The sequence below is a fragment of the Lissotriton helveticus genome, chromosome 10, assembly GCF_964261635.1.
Source record: "Lissotriton helveticus chromosome 10, aLisHel1.1, whole genome shotgun sequence".
Lineage (NCBI taxonomy): Eukaryota > Metazoa > Chordata > Amphibia > Caudata > Salamandridae > Lissotriton > Lissotriton helveticus.
Window position 1 is genome coordinate 787,512,509 of NC_136071.1, and position 12,858 is coordinate 787,525,366.

Below are 12,858 nucleotides of genomic sequence, written 5' to 3' on the forward strand. Positions count from 1 at the left end.
CTACTTGCTTGGCCTAGATGAGATGATCATAATGCAATTTACTGCCCTGTCACACTGTAGTTACTGCTGGGTCACCAGATTTGTCATTGTTCCGCTGTATAGACTGGTTGTGACCCTGTTACCTGACAGCATCTGGGGGCATGGAAATGTATACTTGAATGTAGCCACCCTGTGTAAACAGGGATGTAAGCTTGGAGCACCACGCCTCACGGGGTGTCTCCCTTTGTTCGAGTGTCTGGTTTGTGATACGAAATGGGTATGGATAGTGGGGCTTTGTCACGACCTGATTGGGGGGTTGGTGAGGGAGGAGGGAGGAGGGGGTAGTTCAATTGTTTGCTGAATGTTCAAAGTTTTTGTTTTAGGGGATGCACTCTGATTGCTGAAACATGTATAGTATATTTGCACTCAAGATGGGCCAAGGGGCTTGATGACAAATGGGCGAATACCGGACTGTTAATTCATGTTCTACATGTAGGGCATTATGGGAGATGTTAAGCTGTGGACCTGGAACATCAGGGGTCTGGGGGATTATAAAAAGGCGAGGTTGATGCACGGCATACTGGCAAGACATAAGGTTGACATATGTTTTTTGCAGGAGACTCACGTAAATTCTGCCCCGTCGTCCAGGTTGAAGCACTCAAGATGGGCACAGGGGCATTCTGCGATCTATTCGAACTATGCTAGAGGTGTAGCGATACTCATACGTAGAGGCCTAGACTGGCAGGAACATGATGTTTTACTTGATGGAGAGGGCAGGTATGTTGTTGTACATGGTTCGCTACACGGCAGACCATTAATACTTGCCGCACTTTATGGCCCAAATGTAGATGACCCGGAGTTTTTTAGAAATGTCTGGGCCAAGATTGAGATGCTAGATTGCTCACATGTAGTCTTGGGCGGAGATTTTAATGTTCCACTGAATGATGAATTAGACCGAAGGGGAGTGGGTAGACCTACACACACTGGAGCTCGGCAGGCTATTCTTGATGTGATGACGGAAGGGACATTAACTGATGTATGGAGGGCTAGACATCCAGTTGATACTGTAGGTACATGCATTACCAGCCACCATGCCGCCTGGTCCAGACTGGACTACTGGCTGGTGTCACCAGTCGTGGCAACGTGGACGATGGACACATCCATACAGGCTAGATCCCTCTCTGACCATGCCCCCTGCCAACTAGAGTTAAAGATACCTGGGGTCCCTAAAATAGCGTTTACTTGGCGACTGCCCCCCCATGCCCTAACTGATACAGTTTTCACGGAGGAAATCCGAGCGGATATTGTACATTATTTTGCAGAAAATGAGGGATCGACTTCCACGGTGGCTACGGTATGGGACGCTTTCAAGGCGGTTATCCGCGGACAATGCATCGCTAGACAAGCTGGGGTGTTGCGCTCTATCCGCACCTCGCTGACCACACTAGAAATAGAGCTGCGCGACCTAGACCTGGCGTTCTGCCGGGATCCGTCCCCGGAAGCGGCGGGCCAAATGAAAGCAAAATTGCTTGCATTTGATGAGGAGGCTCAACGTGAGACTGCCTTCCTGGGTAAGCATGCTGAGGCCCGAAGATACGGGGAGGGGGACAGGCCGAGTAGGACGCTTGCGATAGTGATCGCTCCCCGCACTCAACCCAACTACATACACTCCATTCGGAATAGCGCAGGAACCATGATTGTGGGGCAGGAGGAAGTGCTGGCAGCCTTTGCTGAATTCTACGAGTCTCTGTACACCTCCAGGCAGCCCACGGTTCCTGAATCTCTGGAATTTTTTTTAGACTCCATCGCCCTCGTCTGGTTCAATGACCACCACCGCCAGTACATGGACGTCCCCATCACTGTTCGGGATATAGCCCAGGTGATACAAAGCATGCCTGCGAGCAAGGCCCCAGGCCCAGACGGCTTGACCACGGCATTCTATAAGGCATACTCCGAGGAATTGGCGCCCAAACTGCATGCAGTCTTTGTTGAAGCCCTAGAGCTGGGCACACTACCCGAGTCAATGCGAGAAGCACTAATTATAGCGCTGCCCAAACCAGATAAAGACCACCTGCTCCTAGATTCTTACCGTCCTCTTTCCCTAATCAATGTAGATGCGAAAATATATGCCAAAATCATTGCGGACAGGCTACAACCTCTACTACCGATGGTGGCACTCCCTGATCAATCTGGCTTTATACCGGGTAGAGCTACGTCACATAACCTAAGGACAATTTTCTCTGTTCTTCACTATTTACATCCCTCTACGCAGGCTGCGGTCGCGTTCTTAGATGCTACTAAAGCATTTGATTCCCTAGAATGGCCATTCCTATTTCGAATCCTTGGACGAATGGGATTTAGTCCCCTCTTCATAAATTTAATTAAAGTGCTGTACGTCGCGCCCACAGCTAGAGTACACATTAATGGACTTGTATCGGAGTCATTTGCAATATCCCGCGGAACCAGACAGGGCTGTCCCCTATCCCCGCTATTATTTGCGATCGCGATGGAGCCCCTTGCTGCTAGGATTCGTCAACACCACACTGCAAGAGGGATAGGATTCAGCTCCAGGAGTCTGCTTATATCTCTATACGCAGACGATGTCACGCTGTATGTTCTCAATCCCTCGGAGAACTTAAACCCCCTTCTGAGGGAATTCGTCAGATTTGAAGGTTTGGCTGGGATATCCATAAACTGGTCAAAGTCTGTGGTTTTCCCTCTCACAGATACTACGCGGGAGACGCCCTCTGACTACCCGCTACGCTGGGAGCTCGAGGCTGTGAAATACCTTGGGGTTTGGATAAGCCGAGATTTGCAGGAACTGTGGTCCCTTACTTTTGGAAGAGCGGTGGACTGGCTGGAAGGCAAGGTGGCGATATGGAACAAACTGCCCTTATCGCTGGTCGCAAGGATAGCACTGGCGAAGATGGTGGTCCTTCCCAAGTTCCTTTACTTATTTGTAAATCTTCCCATACCGCTGACGGCACATTTCCATGCCAGAGTGCGCTCGCTGCTTCTAACCCTTGTATGGGCTGGTGGCCAGGCGAGGACATCTTGGGCACTACTTACACTCCCGCTGCGACAAGGTGGGCTGGGGGCTCCTGACATGAAACTATACTCACTGTGTGCACAGGCACAGTTTTTGCACTTCTGGGCGTTCCCCACCCCTTACCAGCCGCATGTTGCTGTGGAGATGGCTGCAGTGGCCCCTTCCCCCCTAAGTGTGGCGCTATATGGCGCGGTATCTCGCCCCTCGAAGGACGTGGACACAGTTGAATTACTTCGCTGGACATGGCGCGAATTGCGAAACAGAGCTAAACTGTCATTGCTATATGCGCCGGCGATTCCACTCCGTGGCAACCCTATGTTACCTTGCTTACGTGAGAGTGGTGGCGCAATTAAGATTAAAGGCCAGTCGCTGCACACGTTTGCGGATCTGTACCCTAACGGCATCTTCCGCGACCTAGACACATGCGAGGGGGAGCACCGGGAGTCATTTTCTGACTTGCTCTTATACCACTCGTTGAAGGCGTCCTGCAAAAAGCTGTGGCCCAAGTTCCCCGAAGAACCGCCACAACTTGTGGCCCTTCAGAATCTGCTTTCTACACCCTCACCCAGAAAACTTGTGTCCCGACTGTACAACTGTATGCAGGACCAATCACCCATTGTAGTGCCTTCTTCACAGCAGGCTTGGACTGCGGACCTGGAGGAGCCACTTACGGAAGAACAGTGGGAATTCTGTTGTGGCCAACTTACGATGTTATCGCCCAATTACAGGCTGCGATTAATACATTTCAAGGTTTTGCACAGATATTACCGCACGCCAATATCGCTACACCGCATGGGTATTAGAGAAGGCTCTGACTGTTGGAAATGCGGCTGCGTAGATGCCTCCTTTATACATGTTGCATGGAGTTGCCCAAAACTGGAGCAATACTGGCTAGACATATTTGCTGCTATTAACCAGATACTTCATAGATCTGACTCACCGACTCCGCTCTTGGGGCTACTGGGCTGGGTTCATGAAACATTACCCGCGCATAGAAAATTGCATGCGATACTGCTTCTTTATGCTAAGCGACAGGTGGCGGTGAATTGGGGTAGGCGGGCAACTCCTACATTTGCTGCATGGATTTGAGATGTGACATACGGAAACACACAACTTGAGAGATACTGGGAATTGATGCCCTCCGCTTCCAGACCTAGAGACATATGGGAGCCTTTCGCACAGTGGACGCGAGAGCGTGCATCCTCTCCAGCCTCTGCGCGGTCGCCCACTGGAGCGATATCCGACGATATGGGGTGACCTTGCTTTCCCTACAGCTACACTCCCCTGAGGGAACGCGCCCTGGTGGGTGGCTGCGATTTCTGTGGGTGCACTTAGTGTGATTGGAACCTGCGTGCCCGAGGTATGTTTAGCACCTCATAAGCAACGTGTCTTCCCCCCTTACACCCCCCCTCTGCGAATGGCCACCTCCTCTCCCCCCCCTGCGCTTCCATGGTCCCCTTTACAGTTCGGTCTACTGATTATGCCGGGATGTTCCCTACATGTTGTCCCGCCCACAGTCATTAATAATTTCGTGCACCTGGCCTGATGCCCGTTTAGTGAATTTATCCTATGCAACAGAGTTTAGTTTGACCAATGGTTCTTTTTTTGGTCTGTTGGGGTGGGTGGGAGAGGGGGGAGGTAAGGAGACTTAGGTAGATAGACGTTCATTGTATCGAAACATGCTGCTTTCTGATCTTTGGAAAATCCTATACTTGCACATAAGCTGTATTCATTTTTATTGCCGGCGGCCTGTTGCATGCCTATCTACCGAACATTGTAATCATCTCTGATTTTTGCTGCGACATATGCCAACTGTCGAGGATTCTGGGTTGTAGCTGCTGTCTACCCAATGCCTGCTGTGAACTGAATGTTTATCCTTAACACTCATTGCTTGTCAGATAGCGGCCTGCCTCAGGGTTGTCGGCAAGACGCTGTGTAACTGTGATTTGGTCTCAATAAAAAAACGGTATAAAAAAAAAAAAAAAAGGCAAGGAGCCAAAACACAGCCTTGTTTCAATCCTACATTCGTATCCAAACGACGAGTCGTATGTTTTCCATCGCCAATTTTGATCTGCACCCAGGTATTGGAGTATAAAAGTATAATCATCTTTAATAGTATTTCCGGAATACCCCAATTCCTTAATTTACCCCAGAGAGTATTTCGCGGCACAGAATCAAAAGCAGCTTTTAGATCAATAAAGCACAATTATAATCTTTGCATCCTGGTTTTGGCTCTCTCTTCTAATAATGTTAATAAAATCAAATTGGTATGGGTAGATTCTCCCTTTCTAAACCCTGTTTGAAAATTAGGGATCAGCTCTTCCTTTGAGGCCCAAGCCTCCAGCTCTTCCAACAGGCTACCAGCGAACATTTTTGCCTCTACATCAGTGAGCGTAATCAAACGATAATTAGCCGGATTATCCTGCGGGCCACACTTATATATTGGTTGTATAATACTCCCATGCCAAGATAACGGTATAAGACCTGATTTAAGGACTTCATTAAACAAAAGCATTAGTAACTCTGGCCAGTTACTTAATTCAGCTTTGAATATTGCGTTCGCGATACCATTTGGGCCTGGTGCTCCGTTGGATCTAATCCCCTTTATCGCTTTTTTCACTTTATCAAGCGACCAGGGCTCCATATCCACTCTACATTGAGGAGAGGGAATACAGCCTTCACTCCTTCTATCTATTATTGTATGCCTATCAATTGGACTATTATTAAAACATTTATCATTATCTAGATTTTGGGAATCGATTTTTTTATTGAAAAAGCTCACCCAACTCACTTCATCAACATTAGCACTATTGCTTCTATTATTACCGTTCTCGATGTCATTAATAATGCACCAGAATAACCGTAGATCTTTGGATTTACAAGCATGATGGACTTTTGCCCATATTGATTCATAATATGCTTGCTTAGCCATCCAGATTTCCCTCTTGTATCTCTGTTTTAACTCTCTGATTTTAAGCGATGCACTTTGAAGCGATAGCCTGTTTTTATTCCGGTGCAATAATCGTATTTCTTTATTAAACTTTTTTTTTTGATATAGTAAATGGGAAGAATACCATCCTGGTTTCCTGGAATTTAACATTATGCCTTTGGAGGGCTCATCTCTAACAGATTTAGCCAATAGTTCTTCACACAAGTGAGCCCATAGGTCAACCATAGGTTTCCCTTCCTCATAAGCACCATGCGCATCCTGAATTAAACAGTCAAGCACTATCAAAATGTTATCCTCAGTTTTTTCATTCCATGTTAACCTTTTAAGATTAAAGGATGTTGGAGCTTTAACCAGAGTCCTGGTTGCTGGTAGATAGTCCAGATCTATATCAAAATTTATCACTTGTGGGTTGTGATCGCTTTCAATACTTGGGGCAATCAAATAGCTTTTTACTAACTTATATAATTTCTCAGACATTATAGTATAGTCTATTACAGAGGAGCTATCTGCTTTGTTATAAGTCGGGATGTTATCAAGGTCATGCATAATCTTTAAATTGTATTTTTTAAACTCACAATCGTTCCATTGAGCTAACCATTTTAAGTCAGGTGTCTGCTTTTTAGACGAAACCAAATGCATATTAAAGTCACCTGAAATAATAAATACTGAATCCAAATGCTCATAATATAATGTTTTTACCGTCCCCCATAGCTGAGTAATTTGTGTGGATCTAACCTTTTTTTTGCAGCTTAAATACACATTTATTAAAATAATCGAATGACTTGCTATTAGTTTAACACACTGTAGCCATTTTACATGAAGATTAATTTCAAAATGGGAAGCTTTTAAATTTGAAGAAATATATATAGAAAGACCACCACAGGGGCGACCTGAGTTGGCTTCTCATGTTGCGACATAACAGTATTCAATATAACTTTTAAAAGGTTCTTTTAACGTGGTCCAAGTTTCCTTAAACATTAATATACTGAAGGCCTTCAAAAGGTCAATTACATATTGGTCTTCGATTAATAGTTTTAAGCCATTGGAGTTCCAGGAACAAAGAGTCAATGAATTTCTCCGACATCAATCATTCTTTTCAAGATTTTGATTTGTTAATATTCCTGGAAGCCAACTCCAGTCATCTACTAACTCTGGGACTTTCTTTAACGCCTCACAGGTTCGCAAACCAGACTGGCTACTCCTTATCTTTATGCCATATGCTAAGTTTAATTCCTTAGATGCGCCTGACGCATTTTTTAAAACTGTAACATGTTCTACTATGGCTCTATTTTTATCATCAATTTTTTTAGTAGCGGAAGATAATTTTTTATCATCCCCTTTCAGTTCATTTGGAATCAGCAACATTGGATAGCAAGAAGCTTGAGCTCGCCAGACTTTAATGCCCCATTTCTCAAATACGCTACCATTCGCCATTATTTTATCAACAATTTCCTTATTTAACCAAGTAGTAATTGTTATCTCCCTATCAAGATATTCACTTTCTTTCTTAAACTCCACGGCTTCCAAATCCATGGCTACCACATCTTTAAGATCTGTAATAGCATGTAATAATTTTAGGATGTTACCGCGGTTTAAAATATCGTGTGGGCCTCTGGAAATGTATTGGGAACTGAAGGCTACTTTCCTCATATCAGTCAACAAATTTAAATGCTCAATATTATCTTTCTCAATAATAACTGGTGGGCATGAATTATCCATAACAGACACAACAACCCTTTCAGTCGGCAAATAGACTTTTTTAACTTCCTTTATTATTCACTCCTGTGTCCCACAGTGGACCAGTTGATCGGCTCTATTATCACCTTGCTGATGACTATGATTTACTAAATTCTGATTTGCAATATTATTTTGTGCACCTTGGTCGACCACTACTTCATTACATTGTTTCCGGCCTAATTCAGTCCCCAATTCATTACTCATAGTGCCCTCTTGACCATTAGAGTCAACTAATTTCTCAATATGAATACATTGCGCACTATGGACTTCCGCCCTTACATTAATCGAATGATCAGATGCTTTTTCTTTTATTGTTATTGGAACTTCACCTATGTGGCCTGAACTAAATTTGGGATCGACGCCCCCTAGTTTTTTAATGTCACATTCCATTATTTGATTCACCTTTACCTTAAATCCCGATTTCTTATTGGACCCAAAAATTGGGAAATATGATTTCATTTCAGATTCCTTTATTTTCAAGAATTTAGGATCTTCACTCATTTTCTTACCAATAGTTTTTAATACATATGCTTTCTTGTTGTGAGTTTTCCTAAACCTTTTCCTAGCCCTTTTCGAAAGATTTGTTGATTTTATTGGGCCACTTGAATCTTGGCGTTGTTTTGAGCATGGCTTTTTCGTACCTCTTGAATCATCGGTTAGCCTTGAAAAATCACTACTCACACCTTCTATTACCAAGCTATCATTAATTATGTCACATTCAGATTTTGAATAAGGGATCTCAGTAACTTGTATATTGCTATCATCCTTTACAGGTGGCAACTTATCAACATCATTTGATCTACTTAAACTATTTGATGGTACAACGCTATCATTACTACCATGCACTTTTCTACTCGACAACTGTTTAACTTCTTGCACCATAGAACTTACTATTGACGGCAAATCAGAGATCTTATCAATCAACTGTGCACAGGTGCAGGATATAAATGGGCTATCCTTATCTGCTTGCTCCTTCATAATCAAGTTAGTCAGGTGCAAGAGTTTTGTGTCAATACCCGCCACGTGGGATGCTAGCGTTTTTAAAATATCCACCTGAACATCCAGTTTGTCTGAGTGGAAATTAAGCGCGTTAGTAATTGAACCCATGGTATGTAATAGGCATTCCCATAAACCCTGCTCCGTGCTAAACTCACTCCCTTTTGAGTCACCTGGGGATGTCTGGGGGTTAGCCTCTGCTTTAGATAATGACAATGTATTCACTGCTTTAGACTGCCCATTAAGGTCTAAGCTACATTGTTTATTTATATTAGTAATCTTCTCAAAGCTGCCAGCACCTTGATCGAATAATGATTTATTGATAATAGGGCTATTCTCCATTATTATACTTGACTGGTCCAGGTTAAAAAAGCTAACATTACCACCTTTAACTGTACAACTATTTGGATTAGGCAGTAAGTCCTCTGTAACTAGAATTGATTCACTGGATCCGGCCTTGAGAGCTGACTTTCCAACTTCGGGACCCACTTCAACTCCAGGGTCATACACAATATCATATTTATTTTCGTTCATAGACCTACAAGGAGACAAATCACACACTCCAAACGACCCTTTATAATCCAACACTTGACTGGTAATTTGGAGATCATCATGCCGGACGAATCACCCTCTGAGTTACAGGGTCACAGACGTAACTTTGCGCCTGAGCCTGTAACAGCCCTGCTACAGTTAAAGGATGGGGTGAGGGTGTTGGAACAAGTGCCAATACTTTTTCTGTTACAACTTCTTAGCCTAATGCCCTCCTGTCCTGATTAACCACTACAGCATCCGATTTTTCAGGCAACTTAGGTTGGGTCAGATCACCAACAGAGCAACTTTTTTTCTCGAACGAACATTCACTAGCACTCCCACTAGGTTCTTCCTTTTCGGGGGACTTTCTTTTATGGTTATCTTTATGATTATCTTTGTCAGACTGAATTTGATGATACTTAAAAAAATAGCTCTCTATAGACGACTGCGCCACACATGAAGACTTCGTATGACCACAGTCTTTACTAAGAGAAACGGAAAAAGCTTTTTCCTCGGCTGGAGTACACAGTTTCTTCTCTGAACAGGCCCTTCTTCTGTTAATTAGCATGTTTCCCTCCTGTTCTCCATTTTCCTTGTCCCTACTCAGTCGGGTTGGAGTTTTTTTTGGAGCTTCTGTTGTCTCTGTTATCTCTACAGAATTCTGGTTTTGTTTAATGTTTTGTGGAGCCCCACGCTGGCGACCAGACCTCATCATTAGGGACGCCAAATCCACCTCGCACAAGATCGCACAAAATCCACTTCGCACAAACACCTCCTCCTCCTCTCTCGTGAGGTCCTTAGCTTAGTTTCCTAGACTTGTTCAGGACTTGTTCAGGTTCGACAAATTCACCACCAATTGATGGGAGGATGAGGATGAAATAAATCAAGCTTCCTAATAAACGGTCCCACGGAAACACCACTACCCTTCCACAGGTGCTCCTTACTGATCTGATCTGATGACGGGGGGTCAGAGCACCTCTCAGAGCACACGCACCGCCACCCCAGGCACCTGGGTGATTCGACAGCACGCCGACCCCTGTCTGGCCACCAGGACTACACGGTGCACTGCTCCGTTAGTTCCTGTTTTGAGCTCCTGATAAACCGCTGCCGAGGGTAAGGCAGCTGTAAGCCAACGGAGCTCAAGGGCCACGAGCTTCACGAACCTTCACCCTCACCTTGCCTCACCTCACCTGCTGGCAGTAAGGCATGGGATAAGGCAGGGGGTAGAGGGTATGGATATGATGGCAACGGAACTCAGGGGCCACGTATCTCCACCCTCACCTCATCTGCCTGCCTGCTGCTTCCGTGACCGTTCAAGCGGACATCAGCGGTTTTTTTTTAGCGTCTTTTCGGCCGTTCGGCTTATCGGCTTATAAGGGCTTCCACGGCTGGAGCTTGTCCACTGCCTCCACAGCCGCAGCCGTCAATAGCTGGATAGCCGGTAACGGCTGGAGCTTGTTCCTGCTCAGCGCCACTGCCTCGACAGCCGCAGCCACTTGATTAACCCTTGAGTTAGTGTAAGAGCTTGGGTGTTGAACAACTCAGCACCTCCAACCTTCTCCAAGCTCCAAACTCCACTAATACTTTTTCAATTTGAAGTGCAATACAAGCAGTGGGTTAGTAAAATCCTTTACCATCATTAAGCTGTTTGGCTAACCCCACAACCCCTGAGTCAGTAACAAATGGTAGTACGGCAATGGCAGATGGCAGCTGTTTACTTGCTGTTAGTTGCTAGCATCCTTGAGGATCTCGAAGCGTTTCACCACGTTTCAATAATGGTGCTCCTACAGCGCCCCCAGAGAGAAACACTCTCACGGCACTGCAACACAGGTAAACCACAGCTGCAGTATTACTGTGTTTGCTGTTTACTAGAACTCCAACGTCGGGATCCGCAATGTGGTAGGTAGGGGGGGGGGGGCGAGCGAGCGAGCAAGAGAGGCTCTTCGCCTCTATTCCGCTCTATTCCGCTCACTTGAAGCCCCTTTACTTCTTTGCTCACTGGTAACTGGTAACTGGTTAGGGTAAAAATGGCAGAAGAAAGGCAGCCTGTCCTAGCGGGATTCGTGGGATCAGCGCGGATCAGTCTCCAAGTGCCACAGCTGTAGAACGGGGGCAGCAGGGGTATCAGCAGGGCTCCTGCTTCCTGCTTCTACTCACCACACCAGACACAGTCAGAAGGATGCACTGTTCGCGGTTCGCGGTTCAGAGGTGTTTTCGGAGGAGCCGAAGTATTCTCTCCCGCTTCCTGCTTTCCGCCTCTACTTGTCACAATGTCGCAATATCAGAAGAGGCTCAGGCTCAGGCGAGCCGTGTTTCGGCGTCGGCGTCTCTCCCACAGCTGCTAATGCCTCTCGCTTCCTTTCCCACTCTCTTGCTCCAATTAGTGTTTCTGCTCTGATTCACAGGTGATGTTCTTCATATTCAGGCAGTGTTTCACCTGGACATTTAAACTGTTTTGAGCAAGTTACATATCTGAGATCTGGCAGTTTCCATCGGGCCTATAACTCCTGCTACTGGCCTCATCAGGATTAACGGGCACTAATAATCAGGTTGTGTGCAGTCGCGTCTGGTGCAGGTAAGAGCGCGGGGGCGGCGGGGCAGGGGGGAGGAGGGGTAGTCGACAGACGATGACGAAGGAGCTCAAGATAAGTGTTTTTCTTTATTTTTTTTTCCCTCGTAGTCTTCTGTCGACAGCCCCGCCATGCACCCACCCTGACCCATAAGTTTAGGTTTTAGCATGGTCTCAATTTCAATTAGCATTTTTAAAACATATGCTCTTAGAGCGGTTCGTTCAAGAGACAGGCAGCAGAAATATCTTGCTTTTCCAGATCTGATAAATATAAATTGCAACAAGTCCCTTCTGGCCGCCTATTATGCAGGGTTTATTTTTCATTTCATTGCATCAGTGTCTTGCATAATGAGATATGTTATTGGAAATGAATCCAATGAACTAAAAATAGAGAGAAAAGACATGCTGAAGGTCACCCACGCTAAAACATAAAATTTCGTAAATACCTTCAGTACAAGAAACATTATGGTTATAATTCAAATTCTAAAATCCACAGAGATTTGCCATTAAACAGATCTATTTAACCATAACTCCAACCCAAAGCACTGTTCATGATATGATGTCATTGGTAACTTCACCGATTGCACTGCTGATGACATCACAGGTCCTGTGATGTCAGATGCTTTTTGGTGGCTTTTTATGTTTTGTATTATAATTATAACCTTGTTACTACAGCATCTCTTTAACAGGGGTTTCATGAGAACTTACATGATTTTATAACACATTTCAGTTTGGGATGTGATCACACAACCATAGCTTCCCTGTAAAGGAAGTATTTTATGCAATTATTTTTATTGTGTTTTAATATAGGTAGACTGTCTGCTGTGCACTGGCATGTCCTGGGTGTACTGCCACTTATTACAATCTTGATATAATTTAGAGATGAGAACTACAACAGTTGTTTATTATTAATTAAATACACATTAAAAATTTCTAATACCTGCTACACAAGCCCTTCATGTAACTTTGGGGGCCTGGAATAATCTGCATTGTTACACTTGGAGGGGGCGCTAGGTGGCGCACATCCAAGATGGTCACACACCTGTG